Raw genomic sequence first — 19,342 nt, 5'->3', positions numbered from 1 at the left:
GCAGCCGTCACTGTGCGCCCCCGGAGCCGCGCACGCGCCCGGGAGAGGTCCGGGGCCCGGTCCTCCCCATCCCCAGCTCGTCCGGCCGCGTCGGGCCTCTCCGCTCGGGGGTCTGCTGCGGTGGCGGGCGCCGCCCTAGTACCGGCGCAACCACCGTCCCAGTGCGCCTCCCTGACTCGCGGCTGCGCCCAACGCACAGGCGCGCGCCGGCCGCTCCCGAACCGACTGTCGGCCCTCCGCGACGTCAGCACGTCTTGTAGGACGCAGTGCCCGCCAAAGCCTGCTCCCTCCGCCAGGAAAATGAGTGCACGCGCGCCCAGGGGAGCGGCGCCACCACGGAGGCGCGTCCCCAGTTACTCGCCCAGGCGGGGGAGGAGGGTGCGAGCCGCTGGGACCACAGCTAGTTACCCGCTGCAGCCTTCGCCATGGGCCTGGGAGCAGATTCGAGCCTGCCACGCCCCGGGCTGGACCCCGCTGGGAGGTGGACGTCGGGGAAGCTGGTCTTGAACTCTTGACTGCAGGAGGGAATGGGCGTCTCCAGTGCAGTGTAGACCCTAGGGAACAGGACAGGGCAAAGGAGCATCTCCTAGAACTCGGTCTTCCCCGCCCCCTCTAAAACCCGAGGTCGTGCTGCCAAGCTGCAGGTCTCTACCAACCCTTCTGCGTTTACTCCCCAGGGTCCCTGAAGAGATAGTGTCAGGCAGAGGTTCAGCACCTTTTGGGGTCCCTCGAGTTCAGTGAGAAGCTGATGACAGCTGAGGACCCTCTTTCGGGAGAAATGTTTATGCACGTAGACTCAGTATTGAATACGTTTTCAGAAGCTCCAATGAGAAGCCATGTTCCCCAACCACCACTGTATCCTGCCCTTTTGACCTCAGGTTTACCTCTGAATGGCTTTAAGGGAGCTTTCTTTTCCTCCTGATTATGAAGGTCAATCAAGTGTCAAGAACTGATTTTCCCACTTTTTCTCAAGGAGATGCCATTTGAAACCATTTTATGAACAGTAAGCTTCTGGGGTGCCAGGGTGGCCCAGTGGGTTCAGCGTTTGACTTCAGTTCAGGTCATGATCTCACGGTTAGTGGGTTTGAGCCCCGTCGGGTTGTGTTTTGGATTCTGTGTCTCCCCCTCTCTCAACCCCTCCCCCATTCTCTCTCTCTCTCTCTCTCTCTCTCTGTCTCAAAATAAATAAACTATAAAAAATTTGTTAAAAATAAACAGTAAGCTTGAAAATGTCATAGAAAACTCAGACCCCATACCATCCCAGTTGATTTGGGTATTTGTTCTCAGGTTATCCCTTACCAACCAGCAGAATTACATTTCCCACCCCAGGCCCATCCCAGGCCCATCCCAGAAAACTGACCTGAAGGCGGTCCAGAGACCCTAAGAACCTCTGGCTGGGAGGCTGAGAGGAACCGTCTCCCTTCCTCAAACCTTCAACATTTGGAGTCTTGGATCTCTGCTCTCTAGAGTGTGCACACCCACCTCATTCTATCCCTACTTCAAAATCTGGCCCAGGGGTCTGTGGCAATCTGGAGCCTTCAAAAACTAAAAGCAAGGAAGCCGGGTGGCTCAGTCAGTTAAACATCTGACTTTAGCTCAGGTCGTGATTTCACTGTTCATGAGTTCAAGCCCTGGGTTGGTCTCTGCGCTGATGGCTTGGAGCCTGGAACCTGCTTCAGATTCTGTGTCTCCCTCTCTCTCTCTGCCCCTCCCCCCTCTCAAAAATAAATGAGCATTAAAAAATTTAAAAAACAATACTATAAGCAAATGAAGCAAGTTTGCGCAGAGACACAAAAATTCACCTGGATTTGCTTCTTTACTTGCTTGAAAGCGTCTCTGTTGTAAATCTCTAAGTATGGATATTTAAATAGGATATGGGATTTAATGTACCAATTCCCTAAAAAAAAAAAAAAAATAGCTCTTCAGGAGGCTCCCGGGTCGCTCAGTGGATTAAGGGCCTGACTCTCACAGCCTGTGGGATCAAGCCCCACGTCAGGCTCTGCACTGACAGTGTGGAGCCTGCTTGAAATTTTCTCTCTCTCCCTCTCTGTCTCTGCCCCTTCCCCCCTCATGCTTAGTCTCTGTCAAAGTAAATATATAAATAAAGTTAAAAAAAATAGCTCTTCAGGAATATGTATCTTATGAGCTGTAGGGCCCTGAGCAAGGTATTTAACCTCCTGTGCCTCCGTTTCCTCATCTGTAAGATGAAGATAGTAATAGTAACTTCCACATCAGGTTAACTAAGTGAGTTAAACACTGTGAAATGCTTAGCCAGTGCATGGCTTGTACGAAGAACTATTTAAGCAATTGTCAGGTAAGAAAGGTGAAATCAGAGCTGGCCTTCGGTAAGCCTCCCCAAGCCCAGACCCGGGCCCTGAGCCTCCTTCCCCCTTCCCTCCTCTGTCCAATCCTCAGCTGGTTCTTACGTGAACAGAGTCCAAGTTTTTCAGCTCCAGGGAAGTACCATCCAAACCCATGTAAGGGTGGGTTACCTAGCACACGGCTCGAGAATTCTTTTTATAAGCATTCTCTGCAGAAACAGTATACATTTTTGGATAGCAGGGAGCAATGAGGAGGAGGCTCACGCACCTTGACTAGTCTGGTGGCCTTTCCCACACGGCACCTGTCAGCCAACATCTCAGGGAGCTCACAAAGCTGAAGATGCTGACCCCAGGGTCTGCCTGCTGGGATGCCTCTTTGGGCATTAGTACATCTGGGAACAGCACTTTGAACTTCCTGCTGGTCACATCACTGTCCAGATGAAGACATGTGTACCCTTTGTCATCGGAGCCAATGCGTATTTTACACATGTCTGTGTCTCAGATCTTTTGTCATGAGACATAATTCATAACCCAGCCCTGTTCACAAGGTCATATCCGCTAGGAATTGAAGCTCACAATAATATACAATTTTGAGATGTTTATAATAAATACCATCAAATTTCCATCTCACACTAGGGCATTATGAAGATTTTTTTTAAGTTTGTTAATTTTGAGGGGGGTGTGAGGGGCAGAGAGAGAGAGAGAGAGAGAATCCTAGGGCGGCCCCGTGATGTTTGACGCAGGGCTCCAACTCACAAACTGTGAGATCATGACGATCTGAAACAAGAGTCTCACACTCAACCGACCGAGCCACTCAAGTGTCCCATTGGTTCTATTGTTTCTAGGATGATGCTGAAATTCTTGTCAATAGTTAGGGTGCGGAACTTTGATATCTACACGTGCATGAATTTTTAATACATTATGGACACAATCACATAAAATGAAGAGATGACAAGATTTGTACATATTTCTTAAAGATTTTAGGAAATACCACAACCACAATTCTTCTAAATCATAAACACAAATCTTCTGAAATTATACCAAAAATAGACCTCAGCCTAGGAATTTTATGATACTCTAATAATCTGACAACATCAAGGAGCATCTTTCCATGTTGTGCAAGAATCGGCATAAAATTTTCATTTCTTTTAAAGTTTTTTTTAATGTTTTATTTTATTTTTGAGAGAGAGAGAGAGAGAGAGAAACAGCATGAGCAGGGGAGGGTCAGAGAGAGAGGGAGACACAGAATCGGAAGCAGGCTCCAGGCTCATGAGCTGTCAGCACAGAGCCTGACGTGGGGCTCGAACCCAGGATCATGACCCGAGCCGAAGCCGGACGCTCAACCGACTGAGCCACCCAGGCGCCCCTAAAGTTTTTTTATTCTTGAGATAGAGAGAAAGGCAGAGACAGAGCATGAGCAGGGGAGAGGCAGAGCGAGAGAGGGAGACAGAATCTGAAGCAGGCTCCAGGCTCTGAGCTGTCAGCACATAATCTGATGTGGGTCTTTAACCCACAAGCTGTGAGATCATGACTTGAGCCAAAGTTGGACACTTAAGTGACTGAGCTGCCCAGGCGCCCTCATAAAATCTGCATTTCTAAAATGAAAAACAGGGGTGCCTAGGTGGCTCATTCAGTTGAATGTCCATCTCTTGATTTCGGCTCCGGTCATGATCCCAGGGTTGTGGGATCGAGCCCTGCATCTAGCTCCAGGCTAAACGTGGAGCCTGCTTAGGATTCTCATTCTCTCTCTCTCTCTGTCTCTCTCTCTGTCTCTCTCTCTCTGTCTCTCTCTCACTTTCTCTCTCTGTCTCTCTCTCTCTCTGTCTCTCTGTCTCTCTCTCCCTCTGCCCTCCCCTGCTTGCACATGCTTGCATGCGCTCTCTCTCTCTCTCAAAAATAGGTAGATGAGGGGTGCCTGGGTGGCTCAGTCGACTGAGCGTCCGACTTCCGCTCAGGTCATGATCTCACGGTTGTGGGTTCGAGGCCGAGTCAGGCTCTGTGCTGATATCTAGCTCAGAGCCTGGAGCCTGTCTTCAGATTCTGTGTCTCCCTCTCTCTCTGACTCTCCCCTGCTCATGCCGTCTCTCTCTCTCTATCTCTCTAAAAAATAATTAAAACATTTAAAAAAATAGATAGATGATAGATGATAGATAGGTAGATAGATAGAATCAAAAACAGTTTCACTATTTCAACCAAGATTGAGTAGCTTGTTTTTGCTGTTGCCATAACTGTTCGACCCAAACAGTTCCCACAGTTTGAATCACTGAAAGTTAAAACAGCTAACCACATACTTCATAGGAACAACCGTAATATCCTGTTAATGCTAACGGGTGAAATAAAGAACGCTTGCAAATGTCACGGAGATAAATTGCAAGGAACACCATGAGTCCATTTTCCACATAAAGCATCTGAAATAGTAAAATTCCTAAAAGAAATATTTTACTGACGTGATGATAAAGAAAATGAAAATTTTTAATTTCAAAAGAATTTTAATTAAAAACGTACACAACATTTTCTGTAAGGTCTAAGAAGAATAGAACATCTTCAGCCATGATGCATTTACTAGAACTTCGAAAAAGAACAGAAATGTATCATTGTGATCTAGATCTTTGCTCTCTCTTATGAACCACGTACCTCCTGACATGAGAAAACAGTGGTTTCTCCAGAAACACATGCTGACCCGGAGCTGGGAGTGCAAGATGATGATTAGAAATTAACACGGGTGGCGGGAGCGGGTGGAAACATCACTGGCAGAGAGAGGACTGGGCTGCGGGCATGATGAAGCCAGGGCCACCCCAGCAGAAAGCTCTGGAGCAAAACGTCAGACTTGAGCTGCGTTGAGCTGAAATGCCCCAGCTTGCCCGTCACCAGGTGGGGCTGCCCCGGGGGGCTGTGAGCCCAGGTGGGCTAGGCTGCTGCCAGGCTGAGACTTGAGGGCGCAGAGAGCTGGAGGCAGACCGAATTTTCCCGACGAAGCAGCACATCCTTCCTCCCATAGAGGTCTGGACAGCCCATCTCCAAGTCGACAACAATGTTTTGGAAAATTTCCGTGTCAGGCTGTAAAATTTCTTTCATTGTCCATGACGTGTCTATTGTTTCCCAAAGAAGTCTGTTTGTTTTGCCTTTTGTTTTTTAAGGAAAAACAGTTTATTTTGGAAACATTCAGAGAGCTGCTACACTCCATGCGTCCCTCTGTTTATTTATCCAGAAGTACCAGAGCTGCTGGGGGCGCCTGGCTGGCTCAGTCAAGAAGAGTATGTGACTCTTGACTTCAGGGTCGTGAGTTCGAGCCCCACCTTGGCTGCAGAGATTACTAAAACAAATAAACCTAAAAAACAAGTGCCAGGCTGCTAGGGCGGGCCCAGAAACGACACCCTTGCTGACCTCCTCAGCTCCCAGAAGGCTCAAGCCACTGATGGAACAGTAAGGTATTATATAGTGAGGTCTTCAGCCTCATCCCTGAACTTAGGTGGGATGAAGAGTTTGGAAGGCTGGAGGAGGCAGAACCCAAGCCTCACACCTAGCAAGCGGTTAGACTTCCTGAGGGGACCCAGGTCTGGAGGCTGAGGTGCAGGAGGGAGTGTTCCAGGAGGTTCCAAGGTGATCTCGCTTCCCTTCGCAGGGTCACCTCACGTTCGTGACTCAGCAGGAGTGTCAGCTCCCTGAGGCTGGGCGTTGGCTCTCTGACGGTTCCTTCTTCTCCACAAATCCACCTGCCTGCCGGCACCCAGCATGTAGCTACACCAGCCACCCCCCACCCACTCATCCCTCCTCTTACCCAAGAGGCACTGTGATGGGAACCTGGCCTCATCACTCATATAGTAAATTAAGGCCCGAGGGGGTGTGGTGAACCAGGTCCTGTCACCCCAAGACCAAGCATCCTAAGGCTCTTCTTCCCCTGGTGGGAGCTGGACAGGGGAATGGCGGGGAGGATGGGGATGTGGTAACCAGGCCAGAGGTCCCCAACCCTCCAAAAGACCCCTACGAACAAGTCTCAAAACAACTAGCAAACAAAGGCACAGACCATTTCACCCCCACTCATTTCTCTCTCCCAGCAATGGGCCACTCATCCTGCACCAGGTGCTCTTCCTTAATGGTCTGGGAGTCTGGACCAGGGGGTTCAGGCTGGGGGCAGACCCCATGTGTCCCCACTGCACCATTCCCTCCTGTGACCTCCATCTCCTCAACACTGTGTGCTTCGACCTCAACCTCATCTGGCTCTGTCCTAAGTGTGGTGGCTCGGGTCCCGCACGTTCTCTGGGTGACGTGGGAGGCCCATCCGTGCTCTGGGGGCGATGGAACATGTCTGCAGCTGCTGGCTCACCTGGACCAGACTCCCCTCCTCCTGAACACATCAACCCCCTTGGTCATGAGATGCCCAAGGAAACCTTCCGCCTCATCCAGCTCCTGGTCCACATCTGCTTGGTGGGTAACGGTCCAGACAATCAGCCCTTTATTGGCGGAGGTGTGCACTGCTGACGAGCTGCTCTGGTGTCCCCCGAAGCCGCTTGGCTTTCTCCCAGCAGTGCGTACCCTGAAGCCACTCTCCACAGCCATCTGCAAGGCGGGGACCCCAGTGCGCCTGCGCATCGCGCATCTCCCCCCCCCCCCCCCCCCCCCCCCCCCCCCCCCCCCCCCCCCCCCCCCGCCCCCCGCCCCACCCCGCCTGCGGTCATCAGGCAGCAGACCTCACATACAGGCATTTTAATACTGTACTCAGTGCAAAACTGAAAACTAGGAAGATTGTTTAATGGTTCTTAGGGATGACATAGCACTAACAGGAATAGCGTCTTTTTTTTTCTTAATGTTTATTTATTTTGAGCGAGAGAAAGAAAGAGCAAGCGAGCAGGAGAGGGAGAGTGAGGGAGGCAGAATCCCAAGAAGGCTCTGAACCCACGGTCAGCACGGAGCCCTATGTGGGGTTCAAACCCATGAACCATGAGATCATGACCTGAGCCGAAATCAAGAATCAGGCACTTAACTGAGCCACCCAGGCGCCCCCATGAATAGCATCTTAAAATCATATATTTAATTTGATGGCTAGTGCTCCAGAAAACTGGTTTCAATGAGAAATAGGCCAATTATGGGGCGCCTGGGTGGCTCAGTAGGTTAAGCTTCCGATTTCAGCTCCGGTCATGATCTCACAGTTGGTGGGTTCGAGCCTCGCATTGGGCTCTGTGCTGTCAGCTCAGAGCCTGGAGCCTGCTTCAGATTCTGTGTCTCCCTCTCTCTCTCTGCCCCTCCTCTGATCACACTGTCTCTGTCTCTCAAAAATAAATTAATCTTTAAAAAAATTAAAAAAAGGAAACAGGCCTATGAAAACTTTATTGGATTTTGTGTACATGGTGCTAGTGTAATGCTAGAGGGAAAGTCTAGCATTTCGGAGTTTTAGGAAATCTTCAGATGTTTTTGTTTTATGCTTAGTCACTGTATTTAGTGATCTCCGGATGTTGCAGGAAAGTTGCAAATCATGTAATTCACTTTAAATCTTCCCTTGATAGGAGCGCCTGGGTGGCTCAGTCGGTTAAGCCTCCGGCTTCGGCTCAGGTCAGATCTCACATTCGTGGGTTCGAGCCCCACGTCAGGCTCTGTGCTGACAGCTAGCTCAGAGCCTGGGGCCTGCTTCCGGTTCTGTGGTTCTGTGTCTCCTTCTCTCTCTGCCCCTCCCCCTCTCATGCTCTGTCTCTCTCTGGATCAAAAATAAATAAAACATTAAAAAAAAAAAATCTTCCCTTGATAAATGTTATATTTACTACCATGTGTCGAATAAACAGCAGAGAAAATGAAATTAAAGCATCTGAGAGCGGCAATCAAAATAATGACGGCAGGATGGAGACTTGGATCTTTTTAGCCAGGCTGTTATTATCCTAGAATGACAAAGGAGGTAGAAAATTCTGTCAGTCAGGGCCCCTGGCTGGCTCAGTCGTTGGAGCCTGTGACTTTTGATCTTGGAGTTGTGAGTTCAAGCTCCACTCTTGGTGCAGAGATCACTTCAAAAATAAGATTGGGGTGCCTGGGTGGCTCGGTCGGATAACTGTCCAACTTCGGTTCAGGTCACAGGATGTGAGTCTGAGCCCTGCATCGGGCTCTCTGCTGTCAGCACAGAGCCTACTTCGGATCCTCTGTCTCCCCCCTCTGCCCCTCTTCCACACTCCCTCTCTTTAAAGTAAATAAACATTAAAAAAAAATCTTCAAAATAAAATAAATGTGAGGCCCCTGGGTGGCTTAGTTGGTTAAGCCTCTTCGGCTCAGGTCAGATCTCACATTCATGGGTTCGAGCCCCGCGTCAGGCTCTGTGCTGACAGCTAGCTCAGAGCCTGGAGCCTGCTTCCGGTTCTGTGTCTCCTTCTCTCTCTGCCCCTCCCCCTCTCATGCTCTGTCTCTCTCTGTATCAAAAATAAATAAAACATCAAAAAATTAAAAATAAAATAAAATAAAATAAATGCTATCAGTTCTGCTCTACAAAATGTAATAAAAATTGTAGGGTGGGAGTGGGTAAATAAATACGTGGGAAAGTTTGTGTGTTTGGGTTTAATAAATGAAATTACATATCTTCTATTTTCTATTACAATAGAACAGTCAGTACTTTACAAGATAGACTGATAGATCTTGTATCTTACAAGCTGATAGATCAATTAAATGGTCTTCAAAGTGTGGACTCTTGAAGCTTTCCAGAACTTTCAGGGGTTCCATGAGGTCAGACTGTGATGTCTTCTCTGTATTTTCTCTTAATAACATGAAAATATGAGTTGCCTTTTGTGTTGTATTAGTGTTGGCACAAACGTCCCTTTTCTTACTAAATTTCTTTCAGAAAACAAATTATTTTTTAAGTTGTTTTTTATTTTATTATTGTTATTTTTCCTAAGAATATGTTTTCTATGTTTGCCTATAATAGGTTCATTATTGTTGGTTTAAAATAAATTAAGAATAAATCTATTTTGCATTTCTTAGTTGTAATTTTAGTTTTATTATTTTTTAAAAAGATCTGAAGTAGGGCGCCTGGGTGGCTCAGTCGGTTAAACATCCGACTTCGGTCAGGTTATGATCTCACGGTTTGTGAGTTCGAGCCCCACATCGGGCTCTGTGCTGACAGCTCAGAGCCTGGAACCTGCTTCAGATTCTGTGTCTGCCTCTCCCTCTCTCTGCCCCTCCCCCTCTCGCCATCTGTCTCTGTCTCTCAAAAATAAATAAATAATAAAAAACTTAAAAAAAAAGATCTGAAGTGATCTCTGCACCCAGCACGGGGCTTGAACTTACAACCCTGAGATCAAGAGTCACACACTCCGCTGACTGAGCCAGCCGGGTGCCCCTAAGTTTTAATTTTTACTACAGTAAATATATTGGGTTTTGAAACGAAACAGTTTGAGAACTGCTGGATTAATTAGGCACATGATAAAATCGATTGAACATATAAACCTAAGGAAGAGAATCTATGACAAAGGAGCAGATGAAAGAAAAAGAGATACGGTACATTGTTAGAAATTTTAAAAAGGTATCAATTCTAAGGGAAATTTTTTGTTGTTTAATTATGTAAGAAGGAAATTATTTAATGACAAGTGAAAATTACAGTAAACTTTTAAATCTTTTTTATTTATTAAAAAATTTTAAGTGTTTATTTTTGAGAGAGAGAGAGAGAGAGAGAGAGAGAGAGAGAGAGAGAAAGAGAGCACAGTGGGGGAGGGGCAGAGAGGGAGACCCAGTCAGACACTGACTGAGACACCCAGGCACCCCAAAATCTTTTCATTTATTGAATTCTGAAACTTGTTCAAATGATGTTTTGGCTACATGGATTGAAGATGAACAAGCCATAAAATTATGCCAACTAATGAGATAAGACATACCAATAATTTACTGTATATTTGATAATAAAGATGTCAATAATTTTTTAAAATATAATTTATTGTCAAATTGGCTTACTTACAACACCCAGTGCTCTTCCCAACAGGTGCCCTCCCTCAATGCCCATCACCCACTTTCCCCTCTCCCACACCCCCCATCAACCCTCAGTTTGTTCTGTGTATTTAAGAGTCTCCTATGGGGGCGCCTGGGTGGCTCAGTCGGTTAAGCGTCCGGCTTCAGCTCAGGTCACGATCTCATGGTTCGTGGGTTCAAGCCCCACGTCGGGCTCTGTGCTGACAGCTAGCTCAGAGCCTGGAACCTGTTTCAGATTCTGTGTCTCCCTCTCTCTCTGACCCTCCCCTGCTCACGCTGTCTGTCTCTGTCTCTCAAAAATAAATAAAAAACATTAAAAAAAAAAAGAGTCTCCTACGGTTTGCTTCTCTCCCTCTTTGTTTATAACTATTTTTTCCCCTTCCCTTCCCCCATGGTCAAATGTATTTTTTAAATCTCTGAGATTATTACAAAGATTAAGAAAAGGTCCAGAGCCATGAACAACATAGTTAATCTTAAGAGACATCTGCTACTTATTAAGAATGTTGAAATTATAGGGGTGTCTGGGTGGATCAGTCTATAATTTATGTATTGGCTTAGTTTATGGTTTCTCTCAAAATACATTTTTAATTTTCAAACATGTATTTCCTCCCCCCACCTGCCCTATCTTCTAGGTTTCCTGTGTTACTTGGGAAGTGATTTTTGTTTGTTTATTTTTACATTTGATTTTTTAATCCATCTGAAATTTACATTTTTGGGAGCACCTGGGAAGCTCAGTCAGTTAAGCATCAGACTCTTGATTTCAGCTCAGGTCATGATCTCATGGTTCTTAAGTTCGAGTCCCAAGTCGGGCTCCGTGCTGAAAGCATGGAGCCTGCTTGGGGTTCTCTCTCTGCCCCTCCCCCACTCACTCTCTATCTCCAAAATAAAACAAATAAATATTTTTTTAAAAAAGGACTTATTTTTGGGGTCTGATGAGAAGCCTTTGTAAGGTTTTTAACAAAAGAACAACATCGTTGCAGCAAAATTGAACCAAAAGTTGTTCCCACCACTTCTGATGCAACAGAGGTGTTACCCAATGCTACAGGGGCAATCATACTGCAGTATACACGTGTCACATCGATATGCTGTGTCCCTTAAATTTACACAATGTGGTATGTCAACTCTATTTCAATTTTAAAAAACCGAGCAGAGATTTTCCACATATGCCCTGTTCTACTCAGGCACATTCTCCCTGACTGTCCACATCCAGCACCCGAGAAGTCTCTTGGTTACGACTGGTAAACCTACATTGACGCATTATTATTACTCAGAGCCCGTAGAGCACATCAGGCTTCACTCGCTGCTGTGCATTCTATGGGTTTGGGCAAACGTCAAAGTTGACAAAAGTTCTCTGTTCCTGGTTTGCATGAATGGGTGTTGGGTTTTGCCAAATGCTCTTTCTGGGTTACTTATTGACATTTGAACGTTTTCTTTCCTTTTTTTAAAAAAAATTTTAATGTTAATTTTTTTATTTTTGAGACAGAAAGAGCACAGGCAGAGGAGAGGCAGAGGGGGGGGGGACAGAGGGTCCAAAGTGGGCTCTGCACTAACAGCAGAGAGCCTCATGCAGGGCTCAAACTCATGAACGTTGAGATCATAACCTGTACAGAAGTCAGACACTCACCTGACTGAGCCACCCAGGTTCCCTGAACTTTTTCTTTTCTTTTTTCTTTTTATTAATGTTTATTTATTTTGAGAGAGAGAGAGAAAATCCCAAGCAGGCTCCGTGATGCCAGTGCAGAGCCCAATGTGGGGCTTGAACCCACGAACGTGAGATCATGACCTGAGCCTAATCGAGAGTCAGAGGCTTAACCAGGCACCCCCGAACTTTTTCTATGGGGTCTATTTCTGTATCACAGCCTCTGGGACTTTGATTAAAGTGAACTGTTCTTGGGGCGCCTGGGTGGCTCAGTCTGTTAAGCATCCAACTTCGGCTCAGCTCATGATCTCACAGTCTGTGAGTTTGAGCCCCGCATCGGGTTCTGTGCTGACAGCTCAGAGCCTGGAGCCTGCTCAGATTCTGTGTCTCCCTTTCTGCCCCTCCCCTGCTCGCTCTCTGTTCTGTCTCTCAAAATAAAATAAAGACTTTAAAAAAACATTTTCAAAAAAATAAAGTGAACTGTTCTTGTGAGAACCTCTCACCCTGGTCTCCGGATGCTCATGCAGTCTGGTTTGTGTGAACTCTCTAGAGGAGGGTCCCCTTGTAAGGCCTTAGGGAGGACAGCCGGACAGCCAGCTGCTCCCGAGGCCCCTGCTCCCCATCAGAGCAGGGCTGAGGGCACACAGCCTCTCGGAGCTTCCTTCCCCAGCCGCCGGCATGTCAGCTCTGTGGCTGACCTCAGGCCGGCAGAAGAGATTGCTCTGGGCCCTGCAGTCAGGACAGAATGTTCACTTCCTGTTGAGTTGGGCGAAGCCCTCCGATCAGCAGTTCTTCGCAGCGGGGAGAGAAGGAAAGCTCCCTTTTCCAGTGCTGACAATTGCGAAACTCAAATAAATCCTCAAGATTAGAGACGCCTCTAATGAGGAACCAAGAGCCGCACAAAGTGCGAGATCTGCATTCTCCGAGTGGCCTTGGAAGTAAGGTTATGGAGGGGGTCTTTCCTTGTAATAATCTAAAAAAAGCTCAATGCTTCACCCTCTTCTTCATAATACATCTGCAGGACCTTTTGATTGATTACCAAATATCTCTTGAACCAATGAACTTCCTTCTTTTCCACCACCAGTTGCTGAAGAATCATCATCTACATTTCTACAGGGGCCCAGAGAGGTGCTGGGGAAATACTGAAATCCCACAGCGAAGATGCAGCACAATGCGGAACTGAATCTATTTTCATGCCAACAGCACGGGGCAGATAAGCTCTGGCCACCATGTGGCTTCTAGGACTAGTCAGAGGTTGGACAAGTGGGGCGGTTCTCAAACTTTTTCCTCTCAGAACCCCTTCTCACCCTGTTGGTGGATCTTGCCCTTTGAATTTTTGACCTATATATACTTTTGTGCCTCATGCACTCGTCATTTGAAAAATATTGGTTCATTGGGTTATCCTGATCCTCTAAATGTTTGAAACATTTCACCATACAGCATCCAAAAAAAAAAAAAAAAAAATCAAGGGCATCTGGGTGGCTCATTTAGTTAAGCATCTGACTTCAGCTCAGGTCATGATCTCCAGGTTCATGAGTTTGAGCTCCATATTGGGCTCTGTGCTGACAGCTCAGAGCCTGGAGCCTGCTTCAGATTCTGTGGCTCCCCCTCTCTCTATTCCTCCCCTGCTCATGCTCTGTTTCTTTTTCTCTCAAAAATAAACATTAAAAAAAATTTTTTTTAAATCACATCTGTTAATCAGCTCTCAACAGAAATGTCTTTAAGAATGGGAAGCTATCAAGTTCACAGCGGTCAATGTTTGGTTTTCCAAAATCCTAAATTTTGCTTGAAAACTCAAATTTTATCCTTGCCAATAAATACTGTCAGTGTTGTTTTTTCAAAGCCCTGTAGGCTTGCTTCATTCATCTTCCAGAAAATGTCTTTTAAATACCCAAGTCTCCGGCGGCACCTGGGTGGCTCAGTCTGTTAAGCATTAGACTCTTGGTTTCGGATCAGGTCATGATCTCATGGTTTGTGAGTTCGAGCCCCACGTCGGGCTCTGTGTCAACAGCACGGAGCTGACTTGGGATTCTCCCTCTCTCTCTGCCCCTTCCTCACTCGTGTGTGTGTATGCACACATGTGCTCTGTCTCTTTCAAAATAAACAAACATTTGAAAAAAAGTAAAGACCCAAGTCTGAATAACAGCTTGGCTAGTCAGTCTTTCACGTATCCCATGACCAGCGTGGCCAGTTCTGCCAACAACTTGCACGACTGCCCAAGTGCTTGTCCTGCAGGCCACAGTCACAGTCACTGTGCAGAAGTGCTTTATGCATACTTCCCATTTTGTCCCACATGCAATTGAAAAACATGTACTTGAGATTTAATAAAATTAATAATTGTTTCTGCTTTGCCAACGACATTCTTATGGGAAACTGGCCTTTTTTTTTTTTTTAAATGAAAAGCGCATGGTGAAGAATACAATGACCGCTGGTAGTTTGGTGTCACTGTTCAGATTCCTGCTAAGGTTCCAGAAGTTCACCGCCAATGTTTTTGCATTCTCAGTGCAAATATTCCTATGGTGCAAAGGGCGATTAATGTCTTAGTGTTATTAGGATACATGATTTTTTCTTAATTTTTTAAATTTATTTTTGATACAGAGAGAGACAGAGCATGAGAGGGGGAGGGTCAGAGAGAGAGGGAGACACAGAATCTGAAACAGGCTCCAGGCCCTGAGCTAGCTGTCAGCACAGAGCCTGACGCGGGGCTCGAACCCACGAATGTGAGATCTGACTTGAGCCAAAGTCGGAGACTTAACGGCTGAGCCATCCAGGTGCCCCAGGATACATGATTTTAACCATGTAGACCTCCTGGAAGGGTCTGAGGACAGTCGGACATTTGTAAGTCAGACCTTATGAATTGCAGGACTAGTACAAGACAGTGACATTTCAAGATGAGCCTTGTGCCAGCAGCACAGAGCAGAGACCCCTTCAGCCTCTAAGGCACAGGAAGACTTAGTTCTGATTCTGGGCAGGTGGGCCCAGGCCATTAGCTGGGCCTGGTTCATTTAAAGAAAGTTTCCTTCCCCCCGCCAGGCATCTCCTGAGCCACGCTCCATGGGGTCGACCCCAGGCCTTTCCTGGGAAGAGCTTCCTCACGTATGGTGAAGCAGACAGGCCCGGACCAACCCTCCACGACACCACATGGGATGGTGTGTGGGACTGTGCTAAGAGGAAGTCAGACAGGGCATCAGGGAAGGTTTCTAGAGGAGGAGGCTGAGGAGGAAGGGAGCCAGCCTCCAGAAACGAGGACTTCTGTAGGTGGCCTTCAGAGCACGGCCTTTTAAGCTGTAGGCATTACTTCAGGAAGGCACGGGCTCAGAGCGGTAAAAGTCCAGTGAACAGAGGATAGAAAGAGGTAGGTATGGTCTAAATTCTAGTGTTGAGCGTCCAACGTTGGCTCAGGTCATGATCTCACTGTCGGTGGGTTTGAGCTCTGCATCGAGCTCTGCGCTAACGGCTCAGGACCCGGAGCCTGCTTCAGATTGTGTCTTCCTCTCTCTCTGCCCCTCCCCTGCTTGTGTGCAGCGTGCGTGCTCTCTCTCAAATAAATAATAAAAACTAAAAATAAAAAAATAAAGTCTAGGGTTCCAAGATCTAGACGTTAGGTCAGTGTGTTAAATGCCAATTAAGGGGGTGCCTGGGTGGCTCAGTCGGTTAAGCCTCCGACTTCGGCTCAGGTCAGATCTCACGTTTGTGGGTTCGAGCCCCGCGTCAGGCTCTGTGCTGACAGCTAGCTCAGAACCTGGAGCCTGCTTCCGATTCTGTGTCTCCTTCTCTCTGCCCCTCCCCCTCTCATGCTCTGTCTCTCTCTGTATCAAAAATAAATAAAACATTAAAAAAAATCTTCTTAAATGCCAATTAAGGAACTTGGACTTTATTCAGCAGACAATGGGCAGTTCATTAATGATATAAGTGATCTTATATTTAAGGCAAATCCCTATTTTCCTAATGAAAAGATTGTTCAACATTAAGGGATCAACCTGGATATTTTTAAACTTTTAGGAATGTTGATGAAATAGTCAGATGTATAATTATAATATCTAATTTATTTAGTTACACATGCATATTTAAAATAACATTATATACAATAATACATTAATACAAAATATTGCTCCCCCCCATTCTTACATTTCAAGTAACAATTTTATTCAAGCTCTCTACATGCATCTTGAACATCAATGTTCATCACATCCAGAGCCTGGTTTCTTGAAGGCTATATCCTTCAATTGCATCCAAGTTCTTTGAGATGCAGCATTTATAATACTTGTCTGACATTGTCATTGGAAAGTCTATTCCGAGTCACCACGTTAGGACAGTTCTTCCCCACGCCCAACTTATCACGTAGGTGCAGGTTCGTAATCCTTACGGCGAAAGTAGTCACTTATTGCTTTTGAAATTGCTCTTTGAAAGGCTGGTTTACAAAACCTAACTCTCATAATAGTGAGGGCATGCCCCTCTGGGATAGTTGCTAGGTTTCTCCCCACCCCCCTTCTCACCCATCCCAATAGGAAGAATCTAGAACTATACTTGCACCGCTTGAGATTATGGTGGGCTAAAATGTGAGGAGAAACCAGAGGTAGAGCAGTTGACAGGAGATGACAAAATCTAGTTACGGGTGTGACTGACCAGTAAAATATGTTCTTGAGAACAAAGGCGGCCAAGGAGCTCTGAGCTGGGTTGCTGGGTGGATCATCATCACAGACAGTGAGGTTTCTTGGAGTGGGAATGAAGCGGTGAGGAGTCAAAGGTGGAGAAAGAGAGCCAGGAGTGTCCTGGAGCCGGCAGGTGGCAGAGGTAAGGGCACAGCCTCCCGGTGTGGCAGTGGAGGACGTGGAACGAGGATATGGACACAGCACTGGCCAGCAGTGGGCAGCTGTGGAGGATGCCAGTGTGAAGTCGTGGTCCAGTTGTGGGGCTGAAGGGAGGAGTGGGCTGCGTGTGTTGGGACGGGAAGCAGCAGCATCTCGAGGAAAGAGACACGTGCAGAATGGACGCGTTCCGGAGGAAGACTGGGATGATCAGAAGTCTGTGACTCACAAAGAGGGGTCACCTAGACTGCCCACCAACAGGTTCCCTGCTCTCTGCCAAAACACTCATTACATGAATTACCGTTGGTTTCTAGGCTGCAAGGAGGGGGCCAGTATGTTTGTTCTGGGTACTGCTTTACCCCCAGTAACTGGAACAGGCATAAAACAAGTCCTCAGGAAATATGTGCTGAAGGAGGAAACGGACGGGGGGAGGGGAAGAAAGGAGGAACAAGTACCAGTGTCCTACGGGAGGGACTCGACAAGGAGGGCAGCAAGGGAGAGACAGGTCACGAAGGGCACGGTCAAGACCTCAGAGGGCAGTTGGCATCTAGGACCTGGGGGAAGAACTGGAAGAAAATGGACTGGTCAGGAATTGTGCAAAAGGTCCCACTGAAACCTTGGGTGTGAGGCCAACAGCCCTGAAGGAACAGGTCAGGTGCACTGTCACCCACAAAGGCACAGCGCATGGCGGGGGAAGGGTGGGGGGAGCCCAAGACCCTGGGGCTGAGACGAGCCTGTGGCCTTACGCTCAGGGGGGACTTGCCTCGGTGGTCTCAGTCCTGCCCGGTGAGACAGTGGGGTGTTTGGGTGTTCTTGGCTCGGACACCTGAATACAAAGAGATACATGTGCTTGTCTTGGGGAATCATGAGTAATACTCAAATTGCATTTCTGCGTAGCGTGGGCATTTCCAATAACAGGGAATGAAAAATTCAGTTCCCAATTCACAGGCATGATTTAAAGGCAGTGATTCTCAAAAGTAAAAAAAAAAAAAAAAAAAAAAAAAGTCTGGTCTCCGGAGCAGCAGTTATGCTGTCTGGGAATAGGTGAAGAACTACTGCTTTAAGGTAATGGATGGAATGCTTTCCATTTTAAAGCCACAATCCCGTTTGCCTAGAGCATCTGCGATGCCAGGCTTTAGTGGGCAAGCCGCAGCGGCACGAGGGAAGAGCTGACGACGGGTCACAACGGGGCAGAGTAGTGGGGAAGCGGGCAGTCTCATGGCCTGGACTTGCTGCCTCCACCTCTAAAGCCTCTGCCTCCCTCATAGAAGGGGCAAGTACGTACTTACCTTCCCAGTGCCTGTCACAGTGTTGGCGTTCACGAATGCTGGTCACTGTCATTACCGTTAAGGTCAAGCTCAGAACGAGCAGATCACCTCTTGGAATCAGCTCGACAGGTTCTTTCCAAGGCTGGGGTTTTATGACACGTGCATGTAATGACTTTACACTGGCTTTTGTGTTTCTCGTTTCTAAGAATTCACATTTCTCAAAGCTCCGCAGAGAGCCCCATGGGGCTGAGGCTGATCCTTTGGCCTCTGCTAGGCCTACCCTACTCAGAGAGACTTGCCTGATGGCCTCAGACATCCAGGTGCCCACCCCTTGTCGTCAGCCAGGTGCTCCGTGGAAGAGCCACCCCTCCTTGGGCCCCTCTCAGCCTTTATGGGTTGGAAAAGCCTAGTGACTTCCTGCAGGGCTAAGGAAATAGGCTCGAAAGGCAATCTTGAGTCAAAAAATCCCAGCACACACTACAGATGGAACTTACAGCTTCTATAGCCTCCAGGGGGCTCACACGTCTTTGTTCCCTTGTCCCTGCACTGTAGTGGGCATTAAGATACCTCTAAATTCATGAACATTTGCTAAACCAGTGGCCCTGTCATTAGAAGGGACAAAGGTTGCTCTTGGTCAAGATGAGGAAATCTTGGGTCTGGGCGGAGCCCACCGGGTTCTGAGGAGCACGCACGCCTGGGCCCCCCGCCCAGAGCCATGCACAGCGTGGAGGCCCCCCGCCTGTCGAGCGAGGGCCTTTCCATGAGCGGCATGGTGCACAGGCCTGCAGGCGATGCAGGTAGAGGCCAGCTTGGGATCATTTAGGGGGGAGCCTGAAGGCACATTCCAGATGGGGGACTCATACCTGAAGTCAGGGGAAATGCCAGTCATCACAATCCTCTTATTTGTTCCTTGGTGAATCCCAGCTCCCTTTGAGCTGAACTTAAACTCACTTTTTCAAGGCAGCTTGCCTGCCCATCATCGGCCCAAGGGGCCCGGCTGCCCCAGCCTGGGCTCACAGTCATGGAGGTGCCTCGGCCAGGCCTGTGAGTGGGGCACTACCGCCCTTAGGCAAGGGGCCTAATTATTCCAGGTGAGTGCAGACGCCCCCTCTGTGCCAGGGCAGGCGGTCTGGAGGGGACAGATGAAGAAATAGTAAGTTGCTAAGATTACTAAGGCAGAAATATTCACTACCCTGTGTGATGGGCGAGCAAGCAGATGGACTTCTTCCTCCCTTCCAGGCTTTTGCTCCCACTGACCCCTCTAACTCGCTCCCCTGCCCTCCCCACCCGTCCAAAATCCAGAGGACTGTACTGGACTCTGAGCCATCCTCAACCCTGCCCAAGCAGAGAGGCCTCCTAGGGGCCCACAGTGCT

The 19,342-nt window shown here is 47.7% G+C and overlaps 1 long non-coding RNA gene across 1 annotated transcript; it reads right to left on the bottom strand.

Moving 5' to 3' along the window:
- Window positions 1–15,918: 15,918 nt before the first annotated feature.
- LOC115281550 lies at window positions 15,919–19,215 on the bottom strand. Its single transcript, XR_003904373.1, has 2 exons — window positions 17,990–19,215; window positions 15,919–17,526 (listed from the first exon to the last, which is right to left on the bottom strand). It is a non-coding gene; the product is annotated as an uncharacterized LOC115281550 (long non-coding RNA).
- Between the last annotated feature and the right edge of the window lie 127 nt (window positions 19,216–19,342).

Source organism: Suricata suricatta, chromosome 17 (genome assembly GCF_006229205.1).
Source record: "Suricata suricatta isolate VVHF042 chromosome 17, meerkat_22Aug2017_6uvM2_HiC, whole genome shotgun sequence".
In the NCBI taxonomy this organism is placed as follows: Eukaryota; Metazoa; Chordata; class Mammalia; order Carnivora; family Herpestidae; genus Suricata; species Suricata suricatta.
The sequence above is the reverse complement of the archived record's forward strand: the minus strand, read 5'-3'. Positions and strand labels throughout refer to the sequence as shown.